The sequence below is a fragment of the Protopterus annectens genome, chromosome 1.part2, assembly GCF_019279795.1.
Source record: "Protopterus annectens isolate FY-2018-M chromosome 1.part2, PAN1.0, whole genome shotgun sequence".
In the NCBI taxonomy this organism is placed as follows: Eukaryota; Metazoa; Chordata; order Ceratodontiformes; family Protopteridae; genus Protopterus; species Protopterus annectens.
The window spans coordinates 821,207,876-821,233,297 of NC_056727.1; the positions used below are offsets into that span (position 1 = coordinate 821,207,876).

General features: G+C 40.7%; 1 protein-coding gene across 1 annotated transcript in view; it reads right to left on the reverse strand.

Moving 5' to 3' along the window:
• RYR2 (ryanodine receptor 2) overlaps nt 1-25,422 on the reverse strand; it is a 6,224,161-nt gene that overhangs the window by 1,787,810 nt on the left and 4,410,929 nt on the right. The window lies entirely within an intron of this gene.

Genomic DNA, 25,422 nt, shown 5'->3' on the forward strand with positions numbered 1-25,422 from the left:
AAAAATACAACTTTTGATACAAAAAAAAAAAAAACGTTCGATACAGAAACAGAAATTGACACTAGATAAGCATTGTAACTGACTATAGAGACAAAGACTACTTAGAAATGAATTACTGTAAGTTTAGTATGAGCTAGTATAACTATTAGAAACTTGAGCAGAAAATAAAATACTGATACTGTAGAAAAAATACAATAGGCATAATTGGAAATGAAGCTATCTGGGATGGTAGAAACAGAGAAGGCTTGGTAAGGCATGGACATAGCCAGGAGTTCATTAAGTGTAATTTAAGTACGTTTTTGAACAGCGTAACATTGGAGGCAGAAGATAAAGCAGGGGGAAGGTTATTCCAGGATTTAGCTACATTATGGGAGAATAGTGCTTTACCTGCAGTGTTGTTAGCCTTAGAGATACAAAGGAGTGATTTGTCAATGGAATGATGGGGATGATTTGATTTGTAGGGCGTGAGTAGGTGACATAGTGCTGGGGTTCTATCGGGATGTCTCACAATATTGTAGGCAATGGTTAGTTGATGGTAATTGAGTAGTTGGGGAAATTCTAGCCATTGTAGTTCCTTTAGGGTCTGACAGTGATGGGTTCTCAAGGTGCAGTTATTAGCGAATTTGTCAATTTTGTTGTAACATGTCACAAGTCTAGCAAGATCATGTTTTCTGATATGGGTAAGGATTGGTGCTGCATACATTAGAGTGAACAATACATGGGTTTAGGCTAGGTTCAAAGGTTGGTACTAGGCTATCGGCCCTAGGGACTATACAAGCCTGGTCATAACAATTCCCTGGCTATTTCTTCCCACAATATTTACTTCCCTGGACCCCTGTCTAGCAGGGCGACTGATGTGATCCCTGGGGTAAATTTCCTATCTCCCATCCAGTCGTCAGGTTTTTTTTGAAGAGGGCCAAGGAGGCATTCTACTTGACATGTATGGGCAGTCTATTCCAGAGTATGGGGCATCTCTGGGTCAAGAATCTATCCCTCCAGCATGTTTTGTTCATTGTGATGACAAGGTTTAGGTCCCCTGGAGCATGTGGCTCTGATAGATTGGGATTTCTTTAAGTGTAGCATGTCCAACAGCTCTGGGTTTGACATGGCCTTGTATGTTAAGCAGAGATAGCCTCTGAGTAGATAATATGCAACAGAGTATAGCTGGAATTTTTTTAGTCGGTCAGCATAGAGCATCTGCTTTAGGTCTGTGATTCTTTTAGTGAGGTGTTTCTGCAGCCTTTACAGTTGTTGCAGATGTCTTGTGAGGTACATACCAAATGGGGCATTGTACTCTATGATGGGTCTAATGAGGGATAAGTACAGTGGGACAATGACCTCCTTTTTTCTGGATGAAAAGAGCTTAGTGATGAGGTGTGCCACATAGAAGGATTTCCTGACTGTTGTGGAAATGTGGCTATCAAATGTGAGACCATTGTCCACCTGTGTTCCTAAGTCTCTTATCACACTTTGGGTGTTTAGTGTACTGCCACCTATGTGGTAATTCATGGGCACATGGTTTTTCCCAAAGGGGATAACTATACACTTCTTGGCATTGAGCTTGAGTGCATGGCTCTGGCACCAAGCATCTGTTTCTGTAAGACCCTTTTACAGGATATCCACATCATTTGGTGATTCAATAATAGCTCCCAGTTTGCAGTCATCTGCGAAATTTGTTAGCCAGAGTCCCTTAGTGTTGGCCTGTACTTCAGAGAAGTAGATGCCAAATAAGAGCGGTCCCAGGACTGAACCCTGAGGTACTCCACTTGTCACTTGTCTTGAGCTGGGTTTAGAGTTGGCTACTTTTACAGTGTGGGTTCTGTCAATAAGCCAGTTGGCAACCCATCGAGTGATGTAGGGATTTATGCCCAGCTTAGTAAGTTTATCTACTATTCCAGAGTGGGGGATGATGTCAAAGGCCTTGGCGAGATCCAGATAAGCTGTGTGGACTGCCTTACCCTTGTCCACGTCTCTGAAGACTGATTTGAAGAAGTCAGTTAGGTTCAGGAGGCACGATCAACCCTTCACGAACCCAGACTGGGTGGGGTCCAGTGTTTGAAGGTTGCCAATGTCTTTGTTTATTAGTTCCATAATAATATGTTCCATGGTCTTCTAGATCAGGCTCGTCAGACTAATGGGACGGTAGTTCCCAGGATCTAAGGTGGATCCCCCCTTGTGGAGTAGGATAACTGTAGCTGTGCACCACTCAGTGGGTATAAATCCTGAGGTGAGGCTATGATTAAACATGACACTTAGGTGAGATGCCAGTTCATTTTGTAGTTCATGTAGTACACAGCCCAGGATGTCATCTGGTCCCATGGATGCTGTATTCTTAGCTTTGGAGAGTGTGTTTTTTACCTGTGTGGCCGTAAATCCTGGAATTTGGCAATCTTTCGGTATTGAGATAAGCCCTTTAGGGGGTGAGAGGGGGGGTGAAGTTGGCACTGAATCGATCTGCCAGGATATTGGCAATGTCCTTGGGATCAGTATATTTAATGCCATTCCATTGTAGCTCAGAACAGATCTGAGCATTGCCATTTAGATTCTTGACATAGTTATAGAATGCCTTGTGGTTGTCTTTGGAATCTTTGCCCATTTTATTTTTGTAACTAGCTTTGAAGGATTTTACTAGGGCTAGGGAGATTCTCGCTTGTTTTGAGAGAAATTTTTTGTGTCTGTATAGTGTTCCCATTTTTTTATGGACTTTTTGATGGTTTGTGAAATGTGGACATCAAACTGTAGGTTTTTGTCAATTTCTACACCCAGTAGTTTGGTGTGATCAGAGGGGGTGATGATAGTACCATTTTTAGAAGTGATGGAGAAGGATAGAGAGGTAGGAATAGATTTGTTGGGGGTGAAAAAAACAATTTAGTCTTTTTGGGATTTAGGGTAAGTTGGATCCAAGTAAATTTAATTTAATCTGAGTTTAATGTTAAACGTCTGGAATGCCAAACAACATTATGAAGAATGCAGAGGGACAAAACACACTTTGCTGAAAAACTCGGCTGATGTTTTATACAGGGGGGCAAGCTTTCCTGCACCCCCCCACACTTCCTACTTATTGTATATACCAACTCTGAGATTATAGTGGGGAAAATGGAAAACACCAGTACCCGCTGTACCGCAAATCTTCGTCATTTTCAGATTCGGCCCTTTGTGTTTGCCATGGTATTTGGCCTTATGAATGTAACCCAAATTTAAATATTAATGACTGCACAAAAACCCTCAAATATTCAAACTGCACTTATATAATAAAGAATCATAGAACAAAGAGAAGTTCATATATTACAAAAATGTTCAGTACTGTGGAATAAACTATCATTGTTCATACGTATGTCTGTCTTCGTGAATGGTTTTAAATTTAACTCAGATAAATGGATGGATGATTGCGTATATAGGTTCATAGGTTCGGTTCATACTAGGCTATCTGCCCTAGGGCATTTACAAGCCTAGCCAGAGTGTGTTTGGCTTTCGCCACCCATTTTAAATGAATTTTGCTTTGCCCTTTTTCGAGGTTAGTATACTGTGCCTCTGTCTAACAGTGACACAGAAGTGATACCCGGAGTAAATCTACGATCTCCCATCCACTCATCAAGATTCCTCTTGAAGAGAGACAATGAGCGACTCTGCCTAACCTGGACTGGGATTTTATTCCAGAGTGAAGGGAGCCTCTGGGTTATAAATCTGTCCCTCCAGCATGTCCTATTTATTTCAGTGCTGAGGTTCAAGTCTCTCGAGCGTATAGCTCGATGGGATTTGGATTTTCTGAGGTGCAGCATGTCCATTAATTCTGGGTTGGACATGGCTTTATACGTCAGGCACAGATCGCCTCTTAGCAGGCGGTATGCCACTGAGTAGAGCTGGAGTTTCTTTAACCGGGCAGCATATGGCATCTGTTTGAGCCATTTGTTCCTCTTGGTGAGGTACTTTTGGGGTCTTTCCAGTTGCTGCAGGTGTCTGGTAAGGTACATCCCAAAAGGGGCATTGTACTCAATTATGGGCCTGATGAGGGATGAGTAAAGAGGCACGATGACCTCCCCTGATCTAGATGTGAATCCCTTCATGATTAGGTGGGCTATATAAAATGTTTTTCTAACCACTTTGGCCACGTGGTTGTTGAATGAGAGATTGCTATCAACTTGGGTCCCCAGGTCCCTAATTACTTCTTCCGTACTTAATGGATTACCATCTATGTGGAAATTTTTGGGCACTTTGTTTTTGCCAAAGGGGATGACTATACACTTTTTGGCGTTTAGCTTGAGGCCATGGATCTGGCACCAGTTGTCTGTTTCTATGAGGCCCTTTTGTAGGATGCTTGTGTCGGCTGGAGAGTCAGTTATGGCACCCAGTTTGCAGTCATCTGCGAACTTGGTCAGCCACAGTCCTTCCGTGTTGGCCTGTACCTCTGAGAAATATATACCTAACAAGAGAGGTCCCAGGATTGAGCCTTGTGGGATGCCACTTGTAACTGGTTTGGAGTCTGACATGGCTCCAGCAATTCTAACCATGTGGGTTCTGTCCTTGAGCCAGTTTGCAACCCATCTAGTGACATAGGGGTTTATATTTAAGCTGGTGAGCTTATCTATAATGCTCAAGTGGGGTATTGTATCGAAGGCTTTTGCGAGGTCCAGGTAAGCTGTGTGGACCACCTTCCCCTCGTCAATGGCCTTGGTGACTGTTTCAAAGAAATCAACCAGGTTTAAGAGGCAGGATGTGCCCTTAACAAAGCCGAACTGGGTAGGATCCAGTGTCTGTAGGTCCCCAATATCTTTATTTATGAGGTCCATGATGATCATTTCCATAGCTTTGCAGACCAAGCTAGTCAGGCTTATGGGGCAATAGTTTCCAGGATCTGTTGAGGCACCACCTTTGTGGAGAGGGACCACTGTTGCTGTACGCCACTCTTTGGGTACATATCCTGTAGTAAGGCTGAGATTGAACAGTAGTTTTATGTTTGGGTTTAGCTCTTCTTGGAGTTCATGTAGGACGCAGCCCGGGACACCGTCTGGTCCCATTGATGCTGTGTTTTTTGCTTTGGAGAGGGTGGCTCTTACCTGAGCATCTGAGATGTCAGGGGGGCAGCACTCTGCTGGGATAGATATTTGCCCTTTTGGTGGGGAAGGGGGGGAGACATTTGTGCTGAACCTATCAGCTAGGATGTTGGCAATGTCTGTGGGTTAGGTGTATTTTTTGTCATTTTGAACTAATTCTGAGCATATCTGGGAATTCCCACCCAGGTTCCTAACATAACTAAAGAAAGCCTTGTGATTATCCTTAGTGTCCTGTGCCATTTTTCTCTCGAAGCTGGCCTTAGATGATTTTATGAGTGCCCGTAGTTTTTTGCTAATACTGATCAGAGATGCCTTCCCTTTTTGGGATTTTGCTCTATCATGTAGTAGCTTCCTCCTTCTATTGTATAGTTTGCTTATGGCTGGGGTCCACCAGACAGGATGCCTGCCTTTGGAGGATTGGGGCTTGGTTTTGTTTGGGATTGCATGATCCATGCATTCCTGAAGGTGTTCATAGAATGCGTTTATAAAGGATTCTGCGGTCTGGGCCGTATTTTCCACAGGCCCGGGGGCTTTGAAGGATTCCACCTCGGTTTTGAGAAGTGTGAAATTTGCTTTAGAGAAGTTTTTCACTGTGGTTTTCTGGGCAGGGGCTGGGGTCGGGATGTGAATATCTAGTGAGATTGGTTTATGGTCTTATCTTACCAGTGAGGGATACACTTCTGGTCTGGAGCATAGAGTCCCCATGTTGGTGATGATCAGGTCCAGTATGTTTTCCCCTCTTGTGGGAGTGGTAACAAGTTGTTCCATAGCATTTGAGTTTATAAATTCTAGGAACCTTTGGGCTAGGGTGTTGGAGCTAGAGTAATGCTCCCAGTCTATGTTTGGGTAGTTGAAGTTGCCCAATATAATGGTGTTTGGAGAGACCTTTATATTTTCCAGTGTTCTCAGGAAGGCCGAGTGGGGTTTCTGGGTTTGGGAGGGTGGTCTGTAGCAGGCTATAAACTGGAAGGCAGTTTTACCCACTGTTAGTTGCACATGGATGGTCTCTGATGCTTTGTGCTGTGCCACCAACCTGGAGGTGTGGGTATCTTTGACGAATATTGATACTCCCCCTCCTTTTGTGGTTTGGTCCAAGTTTTTAGGCCGAAAAACATGGTATGAGGTATAACCTGGTAGTGCTGGGGTGCTCTCGGGAGCCTTGAACCAGGTTTCTGTTACTGCATAGATATCGATGTTCTCCATGCTAAGGAGAGTTTTGAGTGCGTGCATCTTGAGGTTTAGACTTCTGGCATTGAGTAGCATTACTCTTAGTTTCTTATCCCTTGTGATACCTATGGGGGTGGGTTTTTCTTTTGAGCCTTGCCTAAAAAAGGCACTATGGGGGTGGCAAGAGCCTTTGCCAATATCCAAAAGCCCAGGGGTGACAGGTGCAAGCCATCCCTAGCGAAGCATCGTGGCTTGTCGAGCATGTCATCCCAGGTTGACAGGCATTGGATCCCGTTTAAATGACAGCAATACTTAAGCCAATTGTTGAAATTGATCATCTTGTCTTCATATTGTGGCATCATTCTTGGTGAGGGTAAGATGCTACTCAAGGTCAGGGTCAAACCGGCCTGGGCTACATGCTCAGAGAGCTCCTCTATGTCTCTTTTCATGTAGTCCAGGGAGGTACGTCTCAGGTCATTCACATCAGCATGGACAATAACTGAGTCATATCTGTACTTGCCTTGGAGTGTCCGGAGTGCTTTTGTTATGTGGCGGATCCTAGCGCCCGACAGGCAGCTCACCATGACCTTCTCCTTGTTCAGCCTGGTGAGCGGGACGTCAGTGTGCCTGACAATAGAGTCACCTATTACAAGTGTATCAGGTGTGTTGTTTAGCCTTAAGGGCTGTGACTGTTCGGCACACTGGCTTTGTGAGCTATGTGTTGCACGTGTTTTGTTTTGGGGTAGCGGTTGCTTGGATGTCTGCTTTGGAGGTCTCTGTTGCTTAGGCAGATTTTTATTTAGAGCCTCTGAGTATGTTTTTGTGTGTTTATGTGTTTGGTTTGCTGTAGTGGTAGGTCTATGTGAGACTGGAATTATAGTGAGTGTGGTTTCCTTCTCCTCCTGACAGGTTACGCCAGTACTGAGTTGAGAGAGCTTAGCCTCCAGTTTGGCTATATGATTTCATCTCTCACATGTGTTGGAATTTGTTGGGAGGAGGAGAGGGTTGTCTGTGTACATGAGGCAGTTGTAACACTGCATCAAGATTCCCAGATTCACCAGCTGGACCGGAGCGGAGACTGACAACTGACCTTTGGACATGCTAGAATAGTATTGGGAATTCCTTTATAATTGAAAAAAGGGCCAATGGGGAACAAGGTACTCAAGAGGAGTTTGTGAGGGTGTAGTGCTTTTAGTTTTTTAGTGCTGACTTATATAATTGCTTTAGTGAGCAAGTGCCAGGCTTTAGAGTAGGAATAGGGTGTTTATTATGAGAACTAGATAAGTTCTAAGGGAAAAAGTGAAGAGCAGACTTTGTGGAGCCGAGAATGGTTTAAACCCAATTAAGTGGCATTGCCTGATGCTGCGCTATGCACAAAATCGTGCAAAGCCACGCTAAAGTGGGTTTTATACAGGGGGGACTTCAAAGAGCTAGAAATTGGCCCAAAACGACCAATAGACTGCCAGATTCTTGTGCTGGGAACACTCCTCCCGGGATAGATAGGCTGCTCTAAGCTCCCCACTGCCACTGGTGAACAAAGAAGCCTCCCTTTATCCAAGAAAGGAAGTGGGCAACACAGGAACTTTCCAAAAGTCCAGAATACAGCAAAGCCTGTATTTGGACTACTCTAGGTCAGGAAAGACGGGAAACAAGGATCATTTTTTTTTTTCTTTTTTGCAACAAACAGCAGGAAAATGCAATAAATATGTAACACAGGCTAGCGCACTTGAGTGTGTAGCCTCAACAGGTAAATGCAACAAACAGGGCAAACTTTAAAAGTGCAGGTGCAAAAACAACTTTAAACAGTTTAAAACAGTTCAAGAAGCAGAAATACTTGCAGTTTAGCTAGATAGGACAGTCGTCCAGGTAGTAGCAGCAAAAAAAAAAACACTTTTATCAGGTTAGCAGTTGCTCTTTTAGCCTCTCTGCTGCTAGCACCACTCTGCAGGACCACGAGGAGCTTGGCTGAGTAGTAACAAGCGCAAAAACCGTGCCAAAGTGGGTTTTATACAGGGGGAATTTGAAAGAGCTAGAAATTGGCCCAAAACAGCCAATAGACTACCAGATTCTTGTGCTGGGAACATTCCTCCAGGGATAGATAGGCTGCTCTAAGCTCCCCACTGCCACTGGTGAACAAAGAAGCCTCCCTTTATCCAAGAAAGGAAATGGGCAACACAGGAACTTTCCAAAAGTCCAGAATACAGCAAAGCCTGTATTTGGACTATTCTAGGTCAGGAAAGACGGGAAACAAGGATAATTTTTTTGTTTTTTTTCTTTTTTGCAACAAACAGCAGGAAAATGCAATAAATATGCAACACAGGCTATCACACTTGAGTGTGTAGCCTCAACAGGTAAATGCAACAAACAGGACAAACTTTAAAAGTGCAGGTGCAAAAACAACTTTAAACAGTTTAAAACAGTTCAAGAAGCAGAAATACTTGCAGTTTAGCTAGATCGGACATGATCCAACTTTTAGAGAATCACTGCTTCTAGAATGCCTATTGCACCTAAACATTGGTAGGTGAACATATCAATATATGAACATATGAGTAAGTAAGTAAACAAATCAGCTTTACATCTCCTCATAACTTAATGACCTCTGGGGTCACTGCACTTGATGAAAAATAAAGTCTAGTTTCATCAAATGCTGTTTCTCTTCTTTCACTTGAGGAAAAGCAATCAGTGAAATACTCATCTGGAAAATATCAAGTAACAACACAGATATGACCTACTTTGTTGTATGCTAACAAATATTATTTAAAATATATACTGTTTAAAAAGCATCATACTGTTTAAAAAGCATCAGATCAGACGTAATCTGGAATTAACAAAGTTAGGCAATCTAGCATTTGATAAAAGTAACAACTTTGCCATTCTATCTTTTTATTTAAATAGCAGCTCATGTGCCTGTTGAAGCTGGAGTCGGGAATAAAATGAAAGATGAGGCCATTAGTCTAAAGAAGCAATAGTGTTATCATGAAAGTGCTACTTTTATCACTTTCTTTTATGTTCAATATGGCTGCGGTGGTGCAGCGGTTAGCATTGCCACCTCACAGCAAGAGGTTCTCCAGTTCAATCCTCGGCTGGGGTGCCTTCTGTGTGGAGTCTGCAAGTCCTCCCTGTGGTCATGTGGGTTTCCTCTGGGTGCTCCGGTTTCCTCCCACATCCCAAAGACATGCTGTAGGTGGATTGCACACTCTAAATTGGCTCTAGGCATGAGTGTGTGCATGTGTGTGCCTTCTGTGGAAGGTTGGGCACTGGGTTGGCAACTTGACACCGTAAAACTCCACTGCCAATCATGAGAGGACAGGTGATCCACTGTGGCAACCCCTAAGCAGGAAAAGCCAAAAGAAGAAGACAGAGTTTTTGCCTAGCCATGTTGGTTCGGTACTTGTTTTTTACTTCAAGTTTACACAGTTTTCTTCTACCGCACCTTTCACCTCTTCCTGTGTATTTTTACTTTTTGTGAAAGATGAGGTTTAAGCCTGCTTGCTTCTCTGTGGTGGGGATATGCTGACAAGCACACTTTCCATAGTGTAATCCTTGATAAAGATTGGAGATCATACGTAGATGACTGTCTAAAAGGGGAGCATGGATGATGGACTGCATCACTCAGGGTAGTGGCATACATTGCAAAGGGCCAGTGCATGACAGTTCATTAGACATGAACAAGTATATTAAGAAGTCAAGGCTTAAAGTAAAAACACCAACACTCCTCACAAAGAACAGAACCACTTCCGGAAATCCAACCTTAACTTCCATGGAGAGAATCGATTTAGGCCTTTCATGCAGGGGGGACAAATGGGCCATTGAGGTGGCCAGGGAGGTAGACTTGATAGCTCTGATGACTGGAGCAAAAAATAAATCTTTTGTTTTAAAATGATACAAATTAATTCATAAGTGAACAAGTACAAATAGTTTGCATTTCTCTTTTAATCATTAACAGAAATCTAACTTCCTCCCTGGTAAAATAAGACCACAAGTCGATCTCATTTACCGTAGGACTGAAGCCTAAAGCCTTTCCAGTACCTTGGTATTGAGAGACTATGTGAATGTTAATGTACTAAAACTGGCTAATGATATGGATAAATTCAAAAGCTCTTTCCATTTTGATGATCTCACTGATTTTATGGAATACTTCACTGCTAAATTTTATGCACATTTAAATACCTGTACAGCTGGATCTGTCTCCCACAGAAATACATATGCCAAACTGAAAGATATACACCTATGGTAGAACACAAATATAAGCATTTTCTATGATAAATGAAAACAAATGTATTGCACACAAAAATAAATCTAGCTCTCAAGATGCCAAAATGTTCTTGTTAAACTAAACAAAGAACTCTAGACCCTGACCAAATCTACAAAAAGCAGCTATAAGATACAAATATCTACTCAGATGAAAGATAACCACAAAGCCTTCTTAAGTTATATTAAAAGTGCCAGAAACAATTCCTGGCACTGTACAGAGTGAATTTTAAATAATATCACATACTCGGACACAGAGGCCAATCTACTAGCAGACAAATTTAGCTCAAACTTCAACCTCCCACCAAAGTTCTCAAATCACATGCCAACACAAAAACCCCTCCTACTTAAATCACCAAAGAACAAGTTCTCAAGGTACTTCCTAAGGCCAAAAATACATCTACTCAGCTAAATAACAGACCAGGCTGTCTACTAATCAGCCTGAAACATGACTTGTCTGATTCCCTACTGAAGTTGTACAATATCAGACTCAAAACAAGCTTTATACCAGATGAAAGGAGGACAGCAGCATTCATTCCCTTACAAAAAGGTGGAGCTTTAACAGATGTGGGGAATTAAATGCCCATAAGCCTGACCAGTTTCATATGAAAGGTTTGAGAAAGTATAGTTGTGGAATTAATATATAAAGATATAAGTAACCTATAGACTTGTGACCCAACCAATTCTGCCTACTTAACCTGGTTGACTTATTCAAAAAACATTACTGAAGTAATGGATAAGGCCATACCAGTACACAGTGCTTACCTATAACTTATTAAGGTGTTGAACACCATCCAACGTGCAGGTGTCATAGATAAACTCTCCCAGCTACATGTCAAACTCCATGAAACTCAATGGGTAGCAAACTGGCTCACAAACAGAACTAAAGAAGTTAGGGTGGGCAGCTATACCTCCTCCAAAAAACCTGTCGCTAGCTGGCAGCAAACCTGGTGCCATCATAATCTCCACAGAGGACACCAGGATCCTCTAAGAGGGTCTGTTCCAAACATATAGCTGGTTTCAAAAAACATAGACTAAAGCTAAATGCTAAGAAGCATTTAATCATATCCTTTGGCAAGAATGCCTTCACTTGTAACTATCACATTGAGAATAAACCCCTAAAAATTGATCCTGTAGTTAGGGATCTGGAAACCTAAGTCAACAATGAACTTTGACCACCAAATTGTGTTTACTGCTGTAAGGAAGTCCTTTTACACTGCACAGCTTATATCTAAAGGTACTGCATCCAGATCCAAAAATGCAGTTGTTCCGTTGTATTCGGCACTCATTATGCTGATCATTGAGTATAATGCCCCTTTTGGTACATATGATTGTCAATGTCAGTGGCACAACAGACAGCACACTCTCCTTTGGCACACAAGGGTTCTACTCCAACATGAGGTAGACAAAATTCTGACAATGCGGTGCAGCATGACTGGGGTGCGGCAGTTTTGAATGTGCCATCCTTTGGATGAGATGTTACACCGAGGTCCCATTTGCCATAGTTGGTAGTAGTTTAGGAGGATGAAGAAGATCCCATGGCACCTATCAAAAATAGCAGGGGAAGTTCCCTGATACCTTAGCCAAATTTCCCCCAGTGGTATAAATACTACTTCAGGTCTTCCATGAAAAGAGGTACTAGCCTAGTGGGACTAACCCAGACAACAAAAACAAACAAACAAACAAACAAATAAATATAAATAAATAAATAAATAAATAAACCACCTGTCAAAAATCAGATGGCCATATTACTTTCTCAATAAAAAAATCCAGGGCCTAAATTGTAAAAACTATGCAGATTATTAGAGGCATTGTCCCTTTTCTTAATATCATATGAGCTACTGAGTGGCAATATCTACCTTTGGAATAGAGCTTCAACAGACCCTATTCTATCATTACACATTCACAAGTCCAATGGTATCATAAACACCCGCTGAAGAGACCTCAATCTCTTTTGCACAATAAATAGAGCATTATGGAGAGTTAGGTTTGTTACCACTTCTATGGTAGTCTTCTAATCCACATAAGGCAAAGTACTTCTCTTAGTCTGTTCAAACATAATTTGGATAAATGGATGGGTAAATGCAAATTCATCCCTTGTTTGGCACCCTATTCCTCAAGAATAGAGGAAACATATAAATATCTTAACATACCCTTGTTTGAACCACCTCTGGGTTATTTTTATATAAAACAAGAGCTAAAACTACCATGTGAATTTAAGACTAGGCTTCTTAAGATCCTCACAGATCAACAGCTTAGTAAGTACAGATGAAACCATTAACTCAACTACTGAGTAATTACATGCATAAAACATTTCTCACTTTACACAGATCTGTAAGATTATGCTTTAAAAAGACAGCTGTGGTACCAGGGATCTCCAGAAATTTTGGAAATGTACATGGACTTGTAGATTAGTTTCTCTAAAATAACTACACAGAGCCTCCCCAACCCGGGCAATGCATGTTTCTGGACAGTATGTTTTCTCAGTGCTTTAAAACAAACAAACAAACAAACAAAAAAAGAAAATCCTAAAGTGACAAACTTAAGTAAAACTGATGCATAGCCAACAAGGTACTCTAAAAAAAGTCCTTAACTAACTCTGCAACAGGAAAGAGTATTACACATTTTAAATGCTTGAACACATGATTGTACAAAATAAGTAAATAAACACTTGACTGACTACACCATTGCTGAGAACTTTATATCAGCTTGAATCTCCTGGAGGACTGGAATGAATAGGGAAAGACAGTTGTCTTAGGCTAGCTGCAAAAATCATGCAAACAACTTGGGCCACAAAGCTACTGTCAATGCAGCAGGCTATATTACGTCATGTGGAAGTCTATTATTTGTTTTATGTAGGGTTCATAGGTTGGTACTAGGCTATCAGCCCTAGGCCCTATACAAGCCTAGCCATAACAATTCCCTGGCTATTTCTTCCTACACTATTTATTTCCCTGGACCCCTGTCTAGCAGTTTCTAATTCCATAAGAATTGGAGTAGAAGCATCGAAGACCACTACCGTCAGTTATCAGTTTTTACTAATTTGTGCAGCATTACAGTGTTTTCATGGTCTAAGAGTAACGAAGCAGGAAGTTTAATTTTTTCCTTTTTACTTTCTTATCTGCAGCTACCGTTCTACCATTTTTAGCAGCAGACCGCTAAAGACAGGGTATAGGGATGCTTGCATCTTCCTGCTGTGCTTGCATTTCTCCACAGCTGCCCAACTGTGGGGTTAATATACTTAAGAAAGGTGGAGCTTTTCACTATACCAAGAAAAAAACTTAAAAAATGTATTTGTTTGTGGGAAATGGGAAGCTGAGCTTATTGAAATGCCAGTGTTCATTTACTGAAGTTGATGGAGACAACGTTAGTATCACTGGCTTCTTTTCCTGACCTTGTTGTAACCACGTTATGTAAAAATAGATTTCAGTAGAATGAATAAGAGACTTCTAACTACTGTAAATAAATAAGTAAAAGAAAATAAAATAAAAAAATAGCAGAAAGATTTTTTTGCAGGGGAGCAAGCCCCACTGCACCCTGCATATCCCCAGCAAATTACATATATTAACTCTGAGAATGCATAGCCTTGGGAAAAAGGTAAAGCCTCAACTCACTGAAACACTGTTAGGAAAAGGGTTTTTAGTAACATAATGTGTCAAGTTAGGGTTAGGGACAGGGTTACATTAGGGTTAGTATATATGACTAAGATGATGAAGGGGGGGGGTCAAGATTTCACAAGTTATGACAGAAAAATTGTTTAGTTGAAAATTTAGGACTGTTGCATCAGAAGGACTTACATATAGGTAGGTAGATAGACAGAATCATAGGTAGTTACTACGCATGTAGTCCAGCAGACAATTAATGACCTTAACACAAATTCCAAATTACCCCAAAGCACTGTTTGGTTAAGTGGCTTTCTCAAGGTAAGTCAAACAGTAGGCAAGTAAAGGCTGACAGAATTAAACCCTCTGCCACAGGAAGTAGCTTGTTAACAGCTCATAGGCTTAATCCCCTGTGCCAACTGTCAGATATAACATAATGGTTCTCCTGGGGATCAAACCAGGATCTTCTGCATGACAGACAGATGGGAAACAACTACATTAAAGAATCTACAGATATCTAATTTCTTTATACTGTTACTCAGGAGACGCATCAATCTACTTTATTACAATCTGAACATGATTGTATACTGAGTTATACATTGACATAAGCAAGCATTTCTTTTTTTTCCTGAAAGTTTTGCTAAAGCCCTATTAGATCAGTAAGAGAAAATTATTAGATGCTTTTAAGAATGTATAATCAATGTACATGTATAGACTACTGTTTAAATTTATGCCACAATGAAGACTCTTTTAAATGGAATCAACAGAATTTTTTTTTTTTTTTTGTGGCTTATTCATGTCTTCATATATTATCTGTTTATACAAAGTGCATCTAACCTATCAGTAACCACTTAACTATAAATTATAGATTAGTCATATACTGTGAAACTGAATTGAAAATAAGACTGTATTGTAGCAGAGGAATGCAAACTATTACATATGAACGAATGGACAGTCTCTGGTTTAAAACATTTTAGTTTAGCACTTACGCTGTACCCTTAGACTACAAATAAAATTTATCTGTTCGCATTTTTACTCACAGATGTAAGGTTTCTGCTCAGGCAATATAATGTCTGCTTCAATTTTCCATGAATTTTGGAGAAATCATCTCTGAGACATTTTTTTCTTAAAACTGTCCACTGGTTTTAATGTTTCTCAGTGATCTGTTTGGCACTGACCCTTTCATTACTTAGACTAAGGAAAAAGCTTGAAACACACAGTTCGGTAGCCTCATATTTGAAGAAGCAACTGTTTGTTTCTATCCTAGCACTGTTACAAAGAGCATCAATGTTAAAAAAAAAATTAGCCCTTTTCTCTGGCAATCCACATTTGCTAGGCATCCAGTGAATCTAATTGCTTCTTTAGTCACGCACTCAACACGGAAGGCTATAGAGATCATTAAACTAACACTTACACAGTGTAGTCTGCAACCTATAATGTATGCAGGTCATTTACATGGATACTGGTTTCCAGGGAAATGCAATAGCAATTTTAGCTATTAAAATGTTTCCACAGCAAGTTATCAGCTATAGTAAATGTTCTGACAATCAAACAGCTAAGCGTAGTCCCCTACTTGACTTCCTTGAATATAAGTATGTTGTTCCAACAAAAAGTGCCTGTTTACTGAGAACACTGTAGAAAAAGGCTAAACTTTAATGCAGAAAACATAGCCATATTGTTGTTCCTCAGATCACTAGATCAGAGCAGTTTCCTTGGTATATTCATTAGTAGAGGCCCTCAGCTTTCATGTAGCTTCATGTGAGATGGAACAAATAAGCTAATACATGGTATTTTTTTTTTTACTTCGTATGCTCAGTTTTACATAAATGTCAGACAGCTTTCTCCTGTTACACAGTGTGAATGTATTAAAGTAAGCATCTTGAATTTAGAGTCATATTTATGTAAGATGCCATTTAATGCAATGGGTACCATGCTGTGCTAAAAGCCAATTAAACACAATGCTTCAACCGAAAGCCATGAAACTGAATGAGAGTGGCAGTGTTATTATTCTGCTTTTAATGCATCACTGCTAAGCAACTGCTATAGTTAAGAAGGAAAAAATCATGTTAAATTAGTTTTGACACAAAAAATGTGCAAAACTAAGACTTATATAACTTAAAAAACTACTAATATTCATGATATCCATGTCATTAATGCTAACAGAATAATAAATGCAGAAATCAAAATTGAAACTTTATTCAGGTTGTGCTTGCTTTCGTATCTAATATATGATAAAGATACACACACATCCTCATATATCCTGATCTCATTCACATTTCCCAGTTAAAAATATTTTTTTTCTAAATCCTAGTACAAAGGTGACTTTGACTTCATAAACATGACGGGGCATTTAACGAACTCAAACACCTTCACATATCACATGATAAAACATGGCACAATTGGAAATGCAACCCTCCAAAAATTCCTGAGCCAAATATACCTCACTACGCAGCCTAGCCAAGCAATCCATTTACAGACAGAAAAACAACCACTTCTAAAATAAACAAATCTCACTTTCAGCTAAACTCAAAAGATTCTGTATAGAAATCAATCTGTTGACTGGTCGGAAAACTCAATACAACTCCACTCCCCTGAACCCCTCTAGCTCAATGACAAACAAACTCTCATGCACTGACCTCCTCAATGAGTTCAGCAAACTCTCTCACATCAGCAACAACACAAAACTACAGTCCCCACAACCACCTTCACCCTCTTTGTGCTCGACTGCTGCGTTTCCAAAAGATTAGAACCAAAGAGACAGAAACATTAAACCAAATTAAATTGATACTCTCAAAGGCTCAGATAACCTAGCCCCTTAGTTCATTCACTTTTGTAAGGACTTCATCTCCCGCTCATATATACAACCTCTGCTTAACTAATAAGATTATGCCTCAGGTATGAAAAACAGCTATAGTCACCTTATTCCAAAACTACCCCAAACAACTACTATTTTGCAAAACTGTCCCAGCTCAATACTTCCCACTTCAGGTAAAATACTAGAAAAATAATCTACAACCAAATTACTGCTTATTTGCATCCATTTCTTCTTCTATCCAGGAAGAAACATGGATTATGATATGGATGGCGGACTATAACAGCTCTTTATTCCCTCACAGTTGACATCCTATTAAATATGGACAAAGATAACCTGATAGGAGCTGTTTTCATTGACCTCACAAAAGCATTTAATCTAACTAACTATAACTTACTATTTGACAAACTAACTGAAATAGGAATTAGTGATGATGTAAAAATGAAAGTTATGTAAACTAAAAAAGAAAAACTCAGTTCCCACTAATTACCACATCGATGGGAGCCCACTGAACACTGAAGGAGTTATAAGAGATCTGGGGACACAGGTTGACAGCAGCCATTCCTTCGATCACCACATTGCCACTGTGGTCAGAAAGTCCTTCTATGTGGCACATCTCATTACCAAGGGTTTGCATCCAGGAAGAAAGAGGCCATCATCTCTGTCTACTCTTCCCTCATTAGGGCAATCATCGAGTATAATGCCCCATTAGGCATGTACCTCACTAGACACATGCAACAGCTGGAAAGGCCACAAAAGTACCTCACGAAGAGGATCCTAGGCCTTAAACACATCCTACATGGACAGACTCAATAAACTCCAGCTATTCTCTGACTCATATCATCTACTAAGAGGCGATCTCTGCTTGACTTACAAAGCCATGTCTGACGCAGCTCTGTTAGAAATGCTACATCTAAAGAAATCCCAATCCCTCTGCACCACATGCTCCAGAGACCTCAACCACAATCAAAAGAACATGCTGGAGGGACAGGTTTATAACCCAGAGACTACCCATGCTCTGAAATAGACTTCCCATACATGTCAAGCAGAGCACCTTACTGGCCCACTTCAACAGAAATCTTGATGAGTGGATGGGAAATAAAAAGTTCACCCCGGGGGATCACTCCAGTGGCTCTACTTGATAGAGGCACTGGGAACTAATGTCAGGCGGCATGATGCCAGGGCACTTCTATGCGCTAGGGTTGTAAAGGTTCCAAGGCCATTAGCCTAGTACACACCTATGAACCATAAAAACAGATCCGTGTTGTCCTAGTTCTGTCTGGTTGAACCTTTGGGGACGCTGATCTGATTTGGATCAGGCCTACGCAACTCCAAACCTTCGGATCTAGGGCTCTGACTTCCCCCATCCATAACTCCCTCACCACTGTCAAATTACCTGAGATCAAGTTTGCCCCATGTAAGAATATACCTAATAAGTACAGCTAGATAAAAGTAATTCAAAAGGAATGGAAGGACAAGAATGCCAAATGTTTAGTATGCTAACTAATCTATCCAGGTTAGAGACAGGTATACTTCTGTAGATGTTGTCTATTCTTTCAAAAGCTGTAGGTAATAATTTGGAAGGGGGATGGTGGGACGGATGTTGAACCAGACAAAAACAGGATAACACAGACCTATCATTATGTTAACTACATAACTTACGTATCAAATTTTGTCCATTTTCATCTGATTCAACCTTTGGAACAGAATCCCTACAGACATGATTTCGCAGGTGGACTTATGCAGAGATATTCCTGAGAACAGCACTATCAAAGGAGGAACTAGTTTTAGATTGTACATCATTTACAGTGAGACACAAGGGTATACACTGTAGATCATGTAGCAGCTACACAAATCTCATCAATCGGAAAATGGTGTTGAAAAACCTACAGAAGTTGCCATACCTCAAATGGAATGATCTGTAGGTGTTTTAGAGAGTTTCAGACCCAATTTTTCAATATACAACTTGATAGTCATCTTGAAAGAGTGATCTTGAAAACTTCTCATGCCAGCTTAGACTTAGAGAATGCAATGAATAATTTGTCTGACTTCCTGAAGATGTTAGTTCTATATAAATACAATCTACGTTGTCGATAAATATCAAGCAAGTGTAATATGTATTCTCCTTTGTTAGAGTAATTTGGAAAGAACACAGGCAAATTGGTGGTGGTCTGATTTATGTTGGACTCAGATGCCACCTTAGGAATGAAAGACAGATTTGGCTTAAGGAAAACCCTGTCCTTATGGAAAACCAAGTAAGGTGGTTTACTTGAAAGAGTTTGAAGTTTCAAAATCCTCTTAACAGAAGTGATTGCCACCAAAAGGATGACTGTTTGATAGCCTGAAGCATCACCATGATGTCCAATGTAAAGACAGGATCTTGAATTGTAGGGTGAAGAAGAAAATTTTCCCTAAGGAAAGCCTTAGACACCTTTAATAAAGCTATAGGAGTCTCGTTATGCCTTATGTGAAAATTGGAAATGGCTGCCATTTGAATTTTGATTGTTGAAAATCTTAAACTTTTTTGAAATAGTTCAGGCAGGAATTCTAGAACAGAGGGAAGGAGATCTGAGAAAGGGTTGAAAACCTTTCCCCATAGCCCAGAAAGAAAGCCTTTTCTATTTGCTTTGATACACTCATCTGGGACAAGATTTTTGTGAAGCAGAAAGAATATGAATAACATTTTCCATAAACTTGATGTCTCTGGTCATAGTTAGAATTGGAGTAACCAAGCAGTGAATTTCAGGGAGTCTGGGTCCAGTAGAGGATGTCCGGAAGGATGAGAAATTATATCTGGTCTTTGGGCCAGATTCCAGGATGGGCTGAACAGTTGAGACCAAGGATATGGGAACCAAATCTGTTATGGCTAGTATTGATCAACAAGCATCAACTTGCCCTTGACCCTTCTGGCTTTCTGAATGACTTTTATAATTAGAGTAAATGGAAGGAATGCATAGAGAAGATCTGGGGTCCAGCTGTAGATCAGAGTTTCTCTCATTGACTGACCCTGTGGAGGGATCATTGCTGTGTAACTGCTGCATTTGCTGTTCACGTAGGATGCAAACAGGTTGCAGCAAGGCTGGCCCCAGAGACTGAAGATTTTGTATGCCACTGTTGTATTGAGGGACCCCTCATGAGGCAAAAGAATGGGCCTGCTCAATTTGTTTGCTAGTACATTGGAAGTCCCCATTATGTGTGTTACCATCAGAAAGTGATGGGAAGACATCATCCATTGCCAAATCCTCATGCCCTCCTGACACAATGGGTAAGACCTGGCTGCTCCCCCCCCCCCCGTTTGTTGGTGTACAGACCACTAACATGTTATCTGTCTGGACTGCAATCACACCCACTGGAAGAGAGTCTTGAAGTGCCTGCAACGCCAAAAGGACTGCTTTCATTTCCAGAACAATGATGTGGAGATTGGTCTCTAAGGGTGCCCATGTACTTTCAACTGTCTTCCCCTTGTAATGCCCCTCCCCAACCATAAAAGGGAAATGTACATGGGAACTACTGCTATAGGGGAAAGTGGAGAAACTGGATGACCTGTTGTCAATGCTCATAAAGTGAACCACCATTCTATGTTGGGTTCTGCATACTGACTTCAACCTAACTGGAGTGTTGAGGGGGTGATAACATTGAGACCACTGAACTGAGAGAGTCAATTGCAGAACCCTCATATGGAATATGGACATGGAAACAAGAATGATGGCCAAAGCCATTAGTCCTGGAAGTTTTAGAATTAACCATGTTGAAGGAGGTGGTTTGTCTAGTACTTGTCATAGTGTTTGCTGGATTAAATGAATCGTGTGCAAAGGTACGGCGGCTATCTGAGTTGTAGTGTTTAGAAGGCACCCAACAAATTCCTGATTCTTAGTCAAGAACAATTTGCTTTTCTGTCTGTTTACTGTAATCCCCAGAAGGTGAACTAGCTGGAGTAAGAGGTCCCTTTGCAGAATTATCAGATCCAAGGTCGGACCGCTTATGAGACAATCATCAAAGTAAGGGAACACCTGGAACCCTTGCAAACTGAGACAGGCTGTTACTGTTGTCATGTATTTGGTAGATACCCTGTGGTGAGTCCAAAGGGCAAAGCTCTGAACTGAAAATGACTGGCTGCCAGCAAGAAATGGAGAAATCTCCTGGAGTGCTTGTACCTTTATGTGATAGTAGGCATCCTGCAGATCAATACAGTACATCCAGTCATTCTTTTTGAATAGAGGCAAAATGGACTGAAACATGACAATCCAGAACTTTGCCTGTTTCACATATTGGTTTAAATGGCTTAGGTCCAACATTGGTCTTAGGTTCTCTGTTTTCTTTGGAACTAAAAAGAACCTTGAGTAGAAACCAGATCCTATCTGGCCTGTCAGGAACTATTGGGTGACTACTTTTCCAAACAGCTTCTTTACTTCTACTGCTGTGTACTCCAACTGATTGGGTGGTATTAAAGGAATCCTTGCTTTTGCCTGAGGCATTGTTAGAAATGGTATTGAGTATCCTCTAGTTATTATCCTTAATAAATAAAAATCTGATGTGATGGCCTGCTAGGTCTGATGGTATAGGGATAGGTACCTCACAAATGCCTTCAGAGTGTACTAGTCAGGCAACCCAAAATCTTTGGTTTTGCAGTCCACTTCTTTCTCTTGGGCAACATCCATTAAAATTACCTCGTCCTCTCCCCCTAGTGAATCTGTTTGAAGAAGCTTCCTGGACAGAACCTCACAATTTTCAGAACTGCATTTTCTTCTCTCCTCTCTGATTCCTGAAGAAGGTACTCTAAGGAGTGGAGAAACAAATTCCAATGGCATAAAGAGTCTTACCATCCTGTCATTTCTCATTATTGTGTGTCCTTAACTTTCAGGCTAAACAATGAAGTACCATCAAAGGATGCATTGATGAAGGACATCCTAAAGCCCTCCATAAAATCACACAACTGCATCCATATATGGCAGTGTAAGGCTATACTGGTACCTGCTGCTCTGGCTGACCCATCAGCTGCATTTGAAAGCAGATGCATGGAGACATTCAAAATAAAAGATAAGGTAGAAAGCTGGGATTCCACTGTCTTCTGGATAACTGCTGGCAAATTACCTGAATGAGAACTGGTAGTCTCTTTGGTCATTTCTCTTTGGCACTAAATAATATGGGCCATGTAGTTCACTGCCCTGTGCTCTCAGGGAAAAAGTTGCTGAAGTGTATGTCTCTTTTCCAAATCTGTCCAAGCCCCTGAACTTCCTGTTAAAGGGAGACAAACAAACTTCCCTCTCGGAGTTTTTTCTTTGTATCTGCCACTATGACATTGGCATCCACAGGGGGACCCTTACTCCAGTGAAGTCTATATTTTCAGCACCACCAGAATCCTTTCAGATTTCTTTGGTATAGGCCCTGCTGTATCAGGCTCCTTCCAGGCTTGCTGAGCCACTAGATCGATAAGGGCATTAAGGCTGAGGGACTACACAGGATGTAGAAGAGCCACCTCCAAAAGTCTCTAGGAATATGGATTCTTCTTGGGAAGGCATACATGTAGAGAAACCCCCTTTCTGTTTGACCTATTCTAGAATTTCTCTGAAGGAGACATCTCCAAAGGGGGATCTAAGGGAACCTTCCCCTTCCTCCAAATCCATGTCTTCTATAATGGATTCTGGTGATTAATCCAAATGCTTACACTTGCACGTCTGCTTTCTATGTACCTGCCATTCAGAAATATGTGTCTACAGGTCTGAATCAGACTAAGAATTCAAAAAGAGTATGTCCCCTAGATTTTTGGAGAGTGACTGTCCCTATCAACAAGAAGTGGATTCTGGAGCAGAATAAGTTTGAGGTTGGGTCAAATCTGAAAAGGATGGAAGCACATCTTCCCTCAAGCAAGAGAGGACCTCATGGAAGGCCTCAAAGGCCAAGGAAGAGATAGGAGTTGAGGAAATCTCTCTAAAAGCCAGTAGAAAAACAGACCCCAAAGCTCCAACCCTTCGTGGCAATGAGGACGACATCAGTGCTGAGCTGTTGAGAAGTGATACTCTGATAGGAAGGGACGGCTCCAAGAACTTTGGAGTTAAACATCAGCTCTAAAGCTTGGCTTCAACTTTCAATTCAATCTGACAGGCTCAAACTCAAGAGACAGACTGGGTCATTGTCAGAACCGAAGGGGGTGGCACTATTGGAGTCAACATAGTTGCTATGGATATTTTCAGAATCAAGGGCTTCAGTTCCAATGGATGGACATGCAATGAGGTTGAACATAGAAGTGTTGATGGTAATTTTCCCAATTCTATCAGACAGGATGGAGCTAGAAGGACCCCCAACTGCATCTGCATCCAGATCCATATGTAAAAAGGTAGACCTGGAAAGAATTAATTAATGAAGCCCTGGATCATTGTTGAAGAATAGGGAAATGGAGCTGAGGTTCTGAAGCAAAAAGTCTGGATGGATGGAGAGCAGATCTGAGGCTTCAGATCTGAGAGTTTCTGCATTTTTGGCACCAGATCCACTGAGGTTGTGGGATCCGGGGACTGTTTTCTGGCTTTTTCAATGCCCTTCTTGGGAGTCTTGTCTTTAGTAGGCTCCTACAACTCAGGAGCTTTCTTATCTTTTTCCTTTTCTTTTTCTTTCTCCCTCAGGTTTGAAGATGTGGGAGAAACGGGTGTATATCAAAAGATCGAAAGCTGAAAAGTTTGAACACCAAAACCTTGAACTTGAAAGTCCAAACACTGAAAATATCGAAGCCGCGGAACATTGAATTCTTTCCAACAGAAAGAATTTGGTGGGCCGTTTCCACAGGTTCACTATTTCCTTCACTGTGGTGTAATCTCGGAGTTGGTATATTTAAGTAGGGGGGTATGGGGGGCACAGCCACATCTGGGGGTGTGGGGGGGTGAAGCCCCCCACATTAGAAATAGTTTATAGTGTTTGTGTGTTTCGCGTTTTGTACTGGAACAGCGATTTTTTTCCCAGGGAAAAAATCATTGTTCTCAGTCTTCGAGGTTTTCAGCTTTCGTGGTTTTGGGTTTGATGTTATAACATCCAAAGTTTTGACACTTCGATGCTGTAATATAGACCCGGGAGAAACAATTGAAAACCCTGAAGTAGATAGAAATAGTCCCTTTAGAATTAGCTTGCCTCTTCTGCTCTGACGCTCTTTATAGCCAAAAGAACCACAAGCTTCATATTCAGTATCTAATTGTACCACTCTCAAACAATATACTCACATTGAATGGCAGTCCTGTGGAAGTATTTTGTGGCTACATGCTCCACATTTTCTAAAACTTTTATTGGACATTTTGATAAAGCTCAGACATAATACAATTCTCAATTAAGCAACACTACCTACTTATCACAAAAAGTAGAGCTAAGACTAAAAATAAGAAGTAGATTTAAAAACTTTAAAGAATTACAGTAACTATAATAACTATGAAAAGATAAACATTAAATAATATATATATATATATATATATATATATATATATATATGTGTGTGTGTGTGTGTGTGTGTGTGTGTGTGTAATGGAAGGAGAAGAAATAAAAGAAAAAGGTATAACATTTATATGCAGACAAGTAGTAATGCTTTAGCAAACATAAAGTGAAAATCACTTATCCTCAACAAGTGCTCAGAGCCTCTGCAACTGTTGGACTGAAGCAGTAAATGAGATATGAGCAAATTTGTTAGTGGTGGGAGAATTATGGGCAGGGGAAGAGTCATTGTCCTAATCCAAAAACTTGAAATTTCATAGTCCAGATCAGAATTGGATCCAAGTTCCCAAAGGTTGAATCAGATGAAAATGGACATCCACTCCTTTGCTATTTTCCATATTTATCCAACAAACTCCCATATGATCACCCTCACATAAATCTTAATGCATATGACATGGTCATCTACAGGTCAAACATATCCCACTCTATTAATCTATTAAACTCTGCTATAAGATGACCTTCAAACCATCAACCAACGGTTAATAAGGCATAAACCTATATTTAAGCCCTCAAAAACAAAAGCAGTGCTATTTGGAACCAGAACAAATAGCCAAAGCAACCAGCTTCCTTAATATTAAAAATGTTAACAAAGCCACCATAGACACTACAACATCCTTCAAATAATTTTGCATTTGGCTAGACCTATCTCTTAACTTTCTACTACATGTTCAAAATGCATGCAAAAAGGTCAACACACTACTGTTCTGGGTAAATTTACTATCACCTTTTCTGGCAAAGCCAGACAAAGAAGTCATAGATAAAGAAATATCTGCAGCCTCAAAGAAAAATGCCTCCACCATGCAAACCATCCCAAATAAAATTTGCCAGTTCATCACTATCTCCTCCATTTGGGGAACACCACTGCCTACCTCTCTTCAAAGCCAAACGGTTCCCAATGCATTTGAGAGCCAATCTCCTAGTAGAATCACTAATTCACAAAGCCCTTTCTTCTGAGACATCTTCCCCTCTCACTTATAAACTCTTCACCAAAACCACCACATATAATCTTCGGGTATTTCTCAATCTCCACCTACCCTGCTAATTCCAAAAACATATTTTCATTGCACTGACC